Source organism: Pelodiscus sinensis, chromosome 3, assembly GCF_049634645.1.
Source record: "Pelodiscus sinensis isolate JC-2024 chromosome 3, ASM4963464v1, whole genome shotgun sequence".
NCBI lineage: Eukaryota > Metazoa > Chordata > Testudines > Trionychidae > Pelodiscus > Pelodiscus sinensis.
The window spans coordinates 163,152,284-163,165,307 of record NC_134713.1 but is presented as its reverse complement, the minus strand read 5'-3'; the positions used below and the strand labels follow the sequence as shown (position 1 = coordinate 163,165,307).

The 13,024-nt window shown below is 42.9% G+C and overlaps 1 long non-coding RNA gene across 1 annotated transcript; it reads right to left on the bottom strand.

Moving 5' to 3' along the window:
- Window positions 1-1,663: 1,663 nt before the first annotated feature.
- Window positions 1,664-9,524, bottom strand: LOC112546194 (uncharacterized). Its single transcript, XR_003089836.2, has 3 exons — window positions 9,412-9,524; window positions 2,320-2,490; window positions 1,664-1,853 (listed from the first exon to the last, which is right to left on the bottom strand). It is a non-coding gene; the product is annotated as an uncharacterized LOC112546194 (long non-coding RNA).
- Window positions 9,525-13,024: the final 3,500 nt, after the last annotated feature.

The following is a 13,024-nucleotide window of genomic DNA, read 5'->3' as shown; positions in this document are numbered from 1 at the left end:
GGGGGCTAGTGTAGACATACCCTTAGAGACTAACAAAAAATGTAGATGATATAATGAGCTTTTGTGGGCAAAATCTACTTCTTCAGATGAATGGAGTTAAGGAGTCCAGGGTTCAAATAAATAGCAGAGAAAGACAGGGTATAGAGAGGGAAAGAGAAGGGGGAAAAATGGGAAAAATATTGCCTGTTAGGCTACGTCTAGATTGCAGGCTTCTTTCATAAGAAGGTTTTCAGAAAGAACGCATCCACACTACCAAAGTACATCAAAAAAGAGATCTGCTTTTTCAAAAGATAGCATCCATTCAGTGTAGACGCTATCTCGCATTTAACCTGTGATTACTATGGATGGAGTGGCCACCAGGGCACCTATGCTTCTTCCTCTCTCCTCTTCTTCTGAAAGAACTCCCTCTTCCCTGTCCAATTAGCGATTAGCGTAGCTCAGATTGCACAGCTTATTTTGATGTTAGCCCTGCGGTGTAGACATGCCATTAGCTACCTTCAAGACACCACTGACTTCCTGAGGAAACTACAGAACATCAGTAAACTTCCTGAAAACACCACACTGGCCACCATGGATGTAGAAACTCTTTACACCAACATTCCATGCAATGATGGATTACTGGCTGTCAGGAACACTGTCCCTGATGATACCACTGCACACCTACTTACAGAGCTCTGTGAGTTTGTCCTCACCCACAACTATTTCCAATTTGGGGGCAATGTATATCTTCAAGTCAGTGGCACAGCTAAGGGCACCCACATGGCCCCACAATATGCCAACATCTTTATGGCTGACCTCAGCTCTCACCCCTAGCACACTTACATTGATTACATCTTCATCATATGGACCCATGGGAAGGAGATGCTTGAAGAATTCCACTGGGTTTTCAACAACTTCCACCCCATCATCAAAAAAGTGTGTTATTCATATGGTACTTTCTTTTATGGTGTCACCTGATGTCTATGCATGGTAACCAGGCTGTGATGTCATGAAATTACCTCAGCACATTAGCAAATTAATACAATTAGATGTTAGGTTCCAAAATCTCAGTAACTGCTCTCTGGGTAGCTGATTGAGTACACTTCATCACCTGTTTCTCTGGCTAGACGTCATAAACACCTATTGCCCAGATAGACAGGGCTGTAACTTGGGTTATGGAATACAGCCCAAATTCAAATGAGATTTTTGTACAATCCCTAGCTTTAATGATGGTTATATATTTTTTTTATTGCACCTAATAGACGGAGTGAAATATCTCCAATCTGCTATTGATTTCCGACGAGGAGCAGTCAGCCGAATCAGATGAGAACAATTTGCCAGCTGTTGTCAAGCGATAAATATTAGTCCCCAAATGTCATGTTTCTTTGTAGGCTCCCCTGGAAGAGCTGTCAATATTTTCACCTGGTGGCTGGTTGTATATTCCATAACTGTGGGAGCTCTCTCTCAGGGGAATCAGTGCCTGTGAACAACAATTAATAGCCCATCCAGAGAGCCTGCACAGAAGAATAGGGGACAGGTTATCAAAACAAGCCACTGAATCGTATCAATCACTACTTTCTGGCTTGTAACTGACTAGTCCACTTGGCTTGTTAGCCTGTGTGGAAGCGACTGAGGAAAAACAGAGGAGAAAAAGAAAACCCTGAACTGTATGAGAAATGAGCCTCTTATTTATTTGTCTTGTCATGAGAAAATGATTTATACAGACCATCCAGTAGACAGAATGAAATACAACTTCAGGGGTGTGATAGCAGTTTCATAACTGTTTATCAATCATTTTCAGAAACAGCATTCAGGGTCTGATGAAGGTCTTTTTAAAGTTTGTTGTTCAATTTAATGTGGGTTTCAGCTTGTTTCTGTAGGAGAAGAGTAATACACTTTTTCTTCTCTCTCACACTTTATTCTGTTCTAATTTTTATAATGCACCCTCCAAAGTATCTGCCTTACAAAATTAAATAATCTAAATTTTAAGTGAATTGTCAACACAGACATCCCTCTTTCAGCATGTGCTCTCTCTCTTTCACACAGGAGCTCAAACCCCCACATTGGGCCCATCACAGCTGATTTAACAAACACCCCTTTCCCAATGGTTCCCTCCATGCACAACCACTATACCACCCTTTTTGCAGGATCCTAGCACTTGGGAGATAGTCAGGAGAAAGAGATGGTGGCTTCTGTGTTACTGAGCTCTAGCAGTCCTCTGCTGTGCTCCCCCTCACACTATTTTATGGCATTAAGAAATAATATTAATGAATTAAAACAAATTATTTTAAAAATGTTTTTTTTTCAAGATTTTGTTGTAACTTTAAATGTCTCCCTTACCACAAAAGTAGCAACAGATCAGCCAATTGACTCGCACTTTGGCACACCATTCAACCAATTGTCTCCTTTTACAAAGACCAATTGTTCAAGTGTCCAGCCAGTTTTCATGACAGGATTGGCTGACTATTCTCAGATGCTGTAGAATAGTTTAGTGTGCAACCTGCAAAATATCTGCAAAAAAGAATGGGTCAAAAAAGAGAAGAGAGACTGGAATGTTAAATAAAGACAGCTGATGAGTCAAGAAACTGTTCTTTCCACACTTCATTGGACCCAGCTGTGGCCTAATTAAATACAAGAGTTCTACTAGTTCCTGCTTATACCCTGGAGGAAGATTGAGTCACAGTTTACCCCCAACACTTCCAGTTTCTTAACAAATTCATAGAGTTTTGCACATAAAAGCATAGATCTCCCAAGAGATCCTTGCAAAGATCTGTCCTCGGGTTCATCTGACAGGGAAGAAACAGACAAGGCACAAAAGAGGAGAATATTCATTTCAGAGGGATGCATTCACCATTCCCTATCCCATTATTAACTCCTCAGTGATCCAAAAAAAAAAAAAAAAGGGATTGTTATGTTAGAGTTAAGGCTGGATTTTTAAAGGTGTGTGGGCACTTACCGATGGAGATAGGTTCCTACTGGGATTTTCAAAAGCAGGTAGGCTCCTAATTCCCATTGATCTCAATGGGAATTAGGTACCTGACACTTTTGAAAATCCCAGTAGGCATCCAATTTGCATATTTAGTCACCTAAATGTCTTTGAAAATCTGGCTTTTAGGCTGTCTACATTACAGAGGGGGCTACGTCTACACTGGCATGATCTTGTGCAAAAACTCTTTAGTGCAAATGTTCTTGTGTTAAAGTAGTTGTGCAAGAGAGCGTCTATACTGGCATATGCTTTTGCACAAGAGATGTGCTTTTGCGCAAGAGCATCCATACCAGTGTAGACACTATCTTGCACAAGAAAGCTCTGATGGCCATTTTAACCATAGGGCTTTCTTGCGCAAGAAATTCATGTTGCCTGTCTACACTGGCCTTTTGCACAAGAACAGTTGCACAAAAGGGCTTATTCCTGAATGGGAGCATCATAGTTCTTGCGCAAGAAGCCCTGTTTTCGTACAGTAGAACGTCAGTTTACTTGCGCAAGAACTCGCGGCCAGTGTAGACAGGCAGCAAGTTTTTGTGCAAGAGTGGCCACTTTGGTAGACACAGCCCCTATGTTTACAAAGCCCCAGGAGTCCCATGAGCAGAGAAAAATTCCTCCCTTCCCCCTCCAAAGGACATTAGCTATACTGACTGAAGCTCTCTTCTGGTGGCATCGCTGCGTCTCCACTGGGAGCTTTTTCTGCTCAGCCACTCATTAAGGTGATGTTTTATTCATGTTCCTGAGCAACATATGTATGCTGGTATAAGTTTTAAGTTTAGACTAGGCCTTAGTGTCCTAGGATTTGTCTATGTGTCAAGTTGAGATAGAGTAAGCTAGGCTGTGAATTAAAATGTGCTAGCTGTTTCACACTAATTCCCAGTGCAGACAGTTTCTTGCACACTGTAGCACACCAAGCCACTTGAGGGCACTTTTTCTAAGCAATAAGAATGTCCACACAGGGAGTTAGTGTGGAATAACGAATGCATCCATCTTACTCTGCATTAACTTTCCATGCAAATGGGCCATTAGAATTCTCTGGGCTTTGCCTCTCACTACATATTAGTACAGGAGGAGCCATCTTGTGGAAGCATTACAGCATTTTGATCAGGAACTCGGCCCATGGAGATTAAAATAAAAGTTTTCTGCATTGTTCACTGAACTCCAGCCTGCCCTGGAAACATCTGAAGGCTATAGCTGGTACTATATAGCTGGATGGAATGAAAGGGCTGGATTAAGGGTTTTACACCATACAGTATATGGGAAATATTCTGGTTGAAGCCAGACAGCAAAGAATTCCCCCATCAAGAGAAACTCTGTGGTGATGTAAAGCCAGCAAAGCCAGCTCCTATGCCTGTCAGCCTTTCCCCAGATGAGAGTGTGGATTGGGGCAGGAAGGTATGGCAAAACTCCAATTAGCCTTTTTCTCTCTTATTGTTGGGTCTTCAGGGGCAGCCCTTTAGTTGCTCTTACTGGGGCAAGCGTTGCACCATTAGAGAATATAATCTGCTCCTTAGCGCCTTCCTTTCTTCCCCAGCATTGAGCTGGGGTTCACCACAAGGGAGAATCTAGCTCAGAGAACACATAGATATCTGTTATTTTTTCCTTTAGAATGCATTGTCTTTTTAAATGGTTCATACTACAACCACACCTGGGCTTCAGCCTCCTCTAGCCTCCTAAGAGAAATCTTATGTAGGTGGCTGGATTAAATTTATATGGTTACCAATGCAGTGCTTTTACATCTGGGATCAGAGTCCGGCAAACCTGGGCAGTATTCTTACTGACCTAATCATTTCAAGTCAGTGGTAAGGCCCAGTCCTGTGAAGGGACAAGTACTGTCAATAATGATTAAACTAAATGGGAACTGAAGGTGCTCAGTACCTTACAGTTCTGAGACTTTCATGTTGTCCCCCCAATCTCTTCCTCTGACCTACAGAAAAGAATTCTGCCACTGGTCTTCCGAAGTATCTACTGTCTGATACAAAGCACGCATAGCTATCCCTTTTTCTGAATGAAGTCCTTGTACAGCAAAGCCTAACTCTGCAGAACTTTAGGATGTTTCTTTAAAACTTTGTGAGTCTCACGTACTGCTAACTGGAACTTCTAGAGGGCTCTTTCTACTAGATGCAAATTCTCAGGTCTACTTTTGACATCTGAGTTTTGTTGGTTTGGGTTTATGTTAAGTAGAACTGTAAGGAATCAGGGGAATGTGCCATGGAGAATTTAATATTAAAAGTGGTAGGAACAGAAAAGTTCTAACAGTTTCTGAAGCTAATATGTTCACCAAGTCTGGGCTCTGAAGAGTAACCTTTTTCTTATTAAATATATCAAATTAATGAAATAGATTTATAAAGTGCACCTGCTTGGCCCTCACTGGCAATAAATTGTTAAAGAGAGTCAGACCTTCCAGCTAAGGGAATCACATTTTGTAGGTAATTAAGAAGCATTAATGATACTTTTATTAAAAGAAGGTGATAGTATCTAGTAGCTTCTTCCTTAATATTCCTATCACATGATTTCACTGAACAGTTAATCAGCCTTTGATGTAAGTATAACCTAAGATAATACTATTAACCCTGATGCATATTAATATAGGCATGTTAACACCTTTCCTTTAACAGTCACACATTGCCAGAATTTATGATGAGGGGAAAGTTAGGAGGGAAATGTTTGACCCAAAGGGGAAGAGCGTATTCAAAGGCTCTAATGATTTGGAGAATATTAATCAATAGTTTGTGATGTTAGTCCAAGTCAATCCTCTACTCCTGTTAGCTTGTCCCTGGTTTGCCTACAACGTAGAGGATACATATTGCAAATAATGAAAACCTTCATCCTGCATTTACCAAGTGCATAAGGCAACAAACATGAGAGTGGGGAGGGAACAGATCATCATTTAGTAAGATAGCTTGGAGTGCATGAACCTGTTTACTTAGTTTCAGTCCCAGTCTCCCAGTTTATATTATATTAAACACAGTGAGATAGATGGAGAGAAAAGTGGGCAGAACACAATGTGGCTATTCCTCCTGTCCACTCCCATTTGTTCCCCACACTTTTTTTTTGACAGGAATACACAACAAAGCAAACAGGAGTGGGTTTGTACCTCCAAGCTCTGGACTTACAACAGTTGAGTAGTGGGGTTGATCATGACTTCCCTTCCTCATCTTCCTGGAGACAGCAGTATCCATAGGCCAAGAGGCCCCAAGAATGCCTACAACCCACTCCCTCCTACCTAAAGGCCCCAGGCTGGCAAGGTTGTGAGCATCCTCAACTCCTACCAAAGGCAGTATATGGAAACAATAGCCAGTGAAGGCACTCACTCATTATAGGATCCAGTTCAAAGTAGAGCTATGACTATTTGGAGACAAGATGGATTTCAGACAGGTAACTGTGCTCGTGATGTCTGACAACCAGGACACCATATGAGGCTTTGGCTGAGAAAGTCTCACACAACAAGATATTGTTCCATATTCAATTCTGAAAGTTCACTTATTCAGAATATTGTCTTAGGCTATGTCTAGACTGCAGGCTTCTTTTGGAAAAAGCTTTTCTGGAAGAGATCTTCCAGAAAAAATTCTTCCGAAAGAGCGCACGGACACTGCCAAAGCACATTGAAAAAGCGATCTATTTTTTTGAAAGATAGTATCCACACTGAATGGACACAGTCTCACATTTCAGCTGTGATTACTGTGGATGGAGTGGCCACCAGGGCACCTGTGCTTTTTCCTCCTTCCTGTACTTCCAAAAGAACTCCCTCTTTCCCATCCATACAGGCCTTTTTCTGAAAGCTCTTTTGGAAAAAGGCTTCTTCCTCATAGAACAATGAATACCAATGTCAGAAAAAACTCTCTGTTCTTTCAATTTTCTTTTGGAAGAACATGATTGCAGTGTGGACGTAATTGAAGGTTTTTTTTGGAAAAACGGGCCGTTTTCCGAAAAAAACTCTTTAATTTAGACATGCCCTTAGATTCCTCTAGAGTGAAGTTACTTTTGAAGAAAAGCTTCAAACATGCTACAAGCCCCTGGTATTGATACTTCTATGATTTTTTCAGCTTCTTTCTTTGCTCTCAAATCTATCGTCTCTACTGAAGACTATAGAGGCAGAAGCACACTCTTTTTTTCAAAGAACTTCACAATCAGAGGCAGTTTTAGAAAAGGAAGTCTGCCCTATTTCCCACTCAAGTTCTTGAAGGATACAGCTCTCTGAATCTTCTTCCTACTTTATCCTCAACTGTAACCTGCACTTTTTGAAGAACAAATTCAACCACAGTCCTATATGCTCCCATTGTGTCTCCAAAGGGTTCCTCAGCAGTTGCTATGTAGTTGAAATAACAGGTAAATAATGAATTCTCCAGTTATTAATTCTCAGAGGGCCAATTCCTAAATGTACTGGATTCAATGAACGATTTGACCCTGAATTCAATAGGCTCAGATTTTGTCCCATAAAAATAGGTATAAAAAACAGAAAATAGACAGGCCCTACCTAATATATCCTACAGCCAATGCAGCATTATTTCCTGTACAATATATATGTTTTCTAATTCTATGTCAAGTTCAGTTTTAATTGACTCCAGAAATGAAGTTTCCATTGGGAGAAAGTAGCATAGTCAATTTATCACATGCTGGTGTCCATTTGCCCACTTGTCTTGGTTTTCCCTGCTGTGTCTTGGTTTTCCCTGCTTTGGATTGTTAGTTCTCGGCTTTGCATCATTATTTCTCTTCAGGTCTATCATTCTTCTAGTGGTTGATGAATTTGGTGTGATTTGTCCCTCCAGCTTAGCCATCAATCCCCACTTCCAAGATAAACAGAAGAGTCCAAACAAAACACATGGCCTAGTCTTGTCATTGTCTGTCAGAGGCTACAATGGCCTTTCCAGCCCTCTCTAAGCACACACTGTTTTCCCTTTGGCAGTAGCAGTTTAGTCCTTGGTCTCTCAATTAAAGAGTTCCCCTTGCCTCCAGAGTTGAAATTCTGTCTCCTTCAGCATCCTCCTAAGGCTTACAGCAGTTCTCAGACCTTTCTCCAAGTTTGAGCAATCCCTCAGCCCTTGATACAGGTCTCTGCTGATACTGTCTCCTCTTAGTGCAGAGATTCCTCACAAGTCACTCTCAAGGGTACAGCCAATACATTGCCCTTGTTCAGAGTAGCGATATATGGAATTTTATTAAAGCTTCTGGAGAGTCAAGTGATTACACCAAATCTCAGCTCTTTTGTTTGTTTGCTTTGTTGTACAGTAAAGTAAGTTTCTAGCCCTCATGGTTATGGAGAACAGCTAAAAAACTTGATGTTTAAAGACTCAATATAAAAATCAGAAATGGTTCTGTAAAATGTTTTTATTATTATTTAAGACTTTTAAGGCAGTATTATGGTTTCTGGGTTCCTGTATCACTGATTTTGAACACTTGGGGTTGGCAATACTGTATAATTGGGGTATATTAGAGCCTGGTCTCTTCTGTTACCCTAGGCTCCACTCCTGAGGCCTGAAATAATGAAAAATACATTTTCTCCAGGCTCAATATTCTCTATGGGTTACTTCCTTTATGGGTTGGTCAACCCTTCTCTCAAGTCCTTACCCAGGCTTTCCCCAGTTTACTCCTAGCTAAGACCCTTATAGGCAGGGGTGGATGAGAGTTTTGTGGGGCCCAGGGCAGCACAATTTCTCCAGGCCCCACTTCGGAGAAAAAAATAGAAAGAGGCGTAAAATGCACAAATTGAAGGCTATTTTCATATTAAATGTGAATTGGGTAAATTTGATAGAAAATTTAGTTGGATAATTTTTATTCTAATTATATTGTAATTAATTTTTAAACAAAATTCTGCATTAATAAACAAAAGGGGGGGATGTCCAAATGTTGAGCAAAAAAAGTGCCTTCCACCCCCCAAAAAATAATCCTGGCACCTTTAAATCTCACACTCCCCATCCTCATTCATGGCAGGGCAAGAATGTCCCAACTGGCTTTCCAGCTGAGAAAAACTGAAAATACCAGACATTTTACTGGTCTGGTATTTTCTGGGGGTTTACCACCTGACAGAAGCCACAAATACTGGACTGTCAGGGCCAATACCAGACACCTGGCAACCCTAGTCATAACTTGAGCCTGCATTTACAACAGGCCAAGGAGGTAAGTTGGGGGATTTTGGCCTCTTCCCCACTTTGGAAAAAGGTCATAATGGTGGTGGCGGGGGAAGGATCGTAAAGCGGGCTGTTATAAAGCAGGGGCTTCCTGTATTTGTGACAGGAGTGGGAAACCTCTCTTGGGTTAGGGGACACTGACCCTACAGAAAAATCAGCTGGGGACCACACAAGTGGGCTGGGGACCAGCAGGCCTGGAGCGGATCTGGCCAGGGGTTTGGACTGTGCCCCAAGGCAGGGAATTTGGGTGCAGGGTCTGGGAAGAGGGTTATGTAGGTGAAGATATTGGAGTAGGAGTGGCTGGGGGGGCCGGACACTTACCTAAAAGTGCTGCTTGCCTGTTTCTCCCACAGGAGCTATCTGGCCATGTGCTCGGGGATTAAAAGCCTGAGGGGAGCGGTGATTGGTGGGTTCCTGCAGCTGCCATTGTCCAGGTCCGGCCAATGGGCTTGTGCGGGGCGGGGGGAAGCGGCCATGGGGGACCCTCCCCTGCCGGCTTGCAGCTCCTGCACCACAAAGGGCCCCGTCATGCTGTTCTGTTCTGCGTGGGGGTGGGGCTGTTGCTGCCTCGCGGCCAGACCCGACCAGTGCGGGGTTTGCTCTGGCCGCTGCTGCGCCTGCGCGGGCTGCCTGCTGTGGTGGGGGTGGGGCTCAAGCTTCCAAAGCGCCACGTCGCGGGCCCCAGGCTGCCGACCCCGCTCTAAGCAGGGCGGATGAGAGGTTAAAAACACCGGTGCCGGCGCGGGGCCTATTAAAGCGCAGGGTCTGGGGCAGCCGCCCAGCTCGCCCTGCCCTATATCCGCCACTGCTTATAGGGGTGTGTTCCTAAGCCTCAGGCCTGATCACTGTGGCAACCCTCAACCCAACTGTCATCTCTCAGACTGAGAGACAGACCACTTTCTTATCACCACTCCTACTAGCTGTTACCTGACCGATTGCCACTCCTGCTAGCCATCACCTGACTGAGTTATGTGTGATTCTTCCTGCTTACAAGCTCCTTCTGCTGTTATACTTCACTGGGGTGTCCCAGACTCAGGCCCATGATTCAAGCGAAACCAAGATACGAAGCTGGGCCCAGACTCCTTTCAAGGGGCATCTCATTCTGCGATAGAGACTATTTCACTGTCTGATCATTCTCACTATTAGAATTACTCCTTAGCAAATACTTTACAATGTTTAGCTGATTTGGTGAATTTTACCTCATGAAAGAATATTCATGAAAACATCAGTTTCCTCAAATCAATCATGAATTCATTTTAACTATTTTACCATATTTTTACTCATTTTGTCTATTCTAAGGCTTGCTAGCTAAAATTCAAACTAGGAGTTATGTTGCTTCACTATGATCACGTCACATTATATTGTTTCTATTCATACGGGTGGAATGTAACTCACCATTTGCCTTTGAAAATGCTCATTGAAAGCAATTTTTTTTTTTTAATAATTGTTTCCCACAAACATTTGAATGTACAAGATAAAAAACATGCTTTGCAGGAAATATTTATGTTAGTGAAACTCAGCCTATGGTAAATGATCACAAAAGGTCCCAGAACACAAATGAAGAGTATTTGTAGGAACATTGAAATTTTCTTTTTTTTCTCTCTTTTTCTTTTTGAAGTATATGCCTGGCAATAAATAGTTTTCCCCTCATTTTTCTTTCTTTAGTTTTATTCCATCACTCCTACACTTGGGCAGAATTAAATAATTCATTCAATATGTCCTTGATGTTATGCCTTTCAGATGTTTTTCTTATCTGCACCATTCTCTGAGATTGTACTTATTGATGTGGAAAATGGGATCATGTACACGGATTAGTATGGAAATACTTGATAGGTGTGTGTTCCCATACGCTTTCTCTATGAAAGTACATCATTTCAAGTGTACAGGGCTAAATTTCAGCCATGACAAATCCTATTATGGTCCTCTTACAAAAGCTTGACCTCAGTGGTTTGAGAAACTGAGGCACAAAGCAACTAAGTGATTTTTCCCAGCTCACACAGGCTCTCTCTAGAAGAGCTAGGAAATGAATCTGAACTTCCTGTGTCTTAACACAGTATTGCAACAAAAAGGATCATTTCCCCAGGCTAGCCCAAAGTGAGTTGCAATGTATGTTTTCAGGCCTGCAGGGACTTAGATTGTTGCTGAGAAGGAAGTTCAGCCTTCATAGTTCTTACTGTCTATGGCTGCCAACTAAAGGTTAGTGCTGGTGGGGAGTTTTTCAGAGTAGATTCTCGACCACTAGGAACTAGGCCAATGGTGAGCAATAACCGGCCCACAGGCCAGATGCGCTTTGCCAGCATTAGCCACTGGCAGGCTGCCACCACTTTATTGTGCCTCCATAGGTGCGGGTGCTTGTAGCCCCCACTGGGCACGGATCACTGTTCCCAGCCAATGGCAGCTGGGAGAAGTGATGTCCTGGTCTGTGCTGCTTCCCGCACCTCCCATTGGCCAGGAGCAGCAATCCACGGTCAACAGGAGCGGCAATCTCCCATTCCTGTGGAGGCGCAGGTGAACAAAGTGGTGGTTGTCTGCCAGGGGCTAATCTTGGAGAATCGCCTCCATCATATTGCCCACCTCTGGAGTAGACTGATCACATGAATGGACTTGTTTTTCTAATGCATTTCCAGGTTTCTTACAGACATTGAAATATTATATATTTCAGAACGACAGTTCTCCAGAGATGTTCAGGATGCTTTTTCAACCAAGGATATTCAGAGAAACATCTAGGCCCTTGTGATTCTCTTACCACATATTATAACCTCACAACCTATGCCCCTGGGAGCTTCTTGTGACCTGGCCCTGGCATTGTTTTTATGTACAGTAGCATGGACAGATTCAATGACAAATGTACGAGGTAATGTTGCATCACCTCCCATCTTTCCCAATTGTTTTACAATAAAAAACAAAGCATTACAATGCGTCACACCATTACATTGTCATGTTTTCACTGGTGCTATCATTGCACGGTCCATAAATTCCTGCCATAAAAAAGAATTTACTAAACTGTCTACACAGAGAATGTTAAATTCAATGTGTTGCCTTCCATTTCATCTCAATTAGCAGCAGCTAAATGGTTGGCACCAATTCCGCTTCGTTATTTGCACTGCCTGTCGAATAGCCTGATTTACATCAATGGCACCCGCACAGAATCTTAGTTAATTGAGCCTTCAATAGTGAAACAGCACCTCATTGTCCCAGCAAAACAAACACATGGTTATGGGATTTTAAGTAAAACTTTCAAAGCTACAAATGATGCCTGGTGTATCAAGCTGTGAAGCTGTTTCCTATTCCAAACCACCTTCAATAATACACACACAGAGCTCATCCTTTTGCGAGGGGAACACCTGCATTTCCCAAGGTGACGGCAAAGAAATGAATGCCACATGTGGTTTAGCTTTTATTGGCTGCTGATTGGGCAATAAGAAACCTGTTCCACAGACAGCCTTGCTGTACCGCTGAATAGGAAACATTCACTCCTGAGAAGTGGTGCTTTTTCTTTTTTAGGAAGTGTAGTCCCCTTACTAAAGGGGCCTCTGTTTATTCTGAAAAGACCCTGTGTGCTACAATCTAGACTACAATTCCCATGAGCCCTTGGGAAAAAACAGGAAGGGAGGACTCTGGGGGGAGAGAGGTCTGCTCTCTCCATGTGCTTGAAGAAGAGGCCTAGCAGTCTGGGACTCTGCCTTGGAGTTTGGAACCAGAGGGGGAGCCAGGCTGCTGCCAAGGACATTGACCCAATGCAGGGGTTGTTGGAGTGCAGCTACTGGATGCCTGTTGGAACTGGGAGTTAGCAGGCTGCTTCCTATAGGCACAGCATGAGGCAGTAAGATTGAGCCTTGTTGGAAAAGTGCTGCCTGGGTCAGAGCTGCTGTTTAGCCTGGACCAAATCCTCACTACAGCTGCAACATCAGCGCGCCAACGCAAGCGTCTGGGA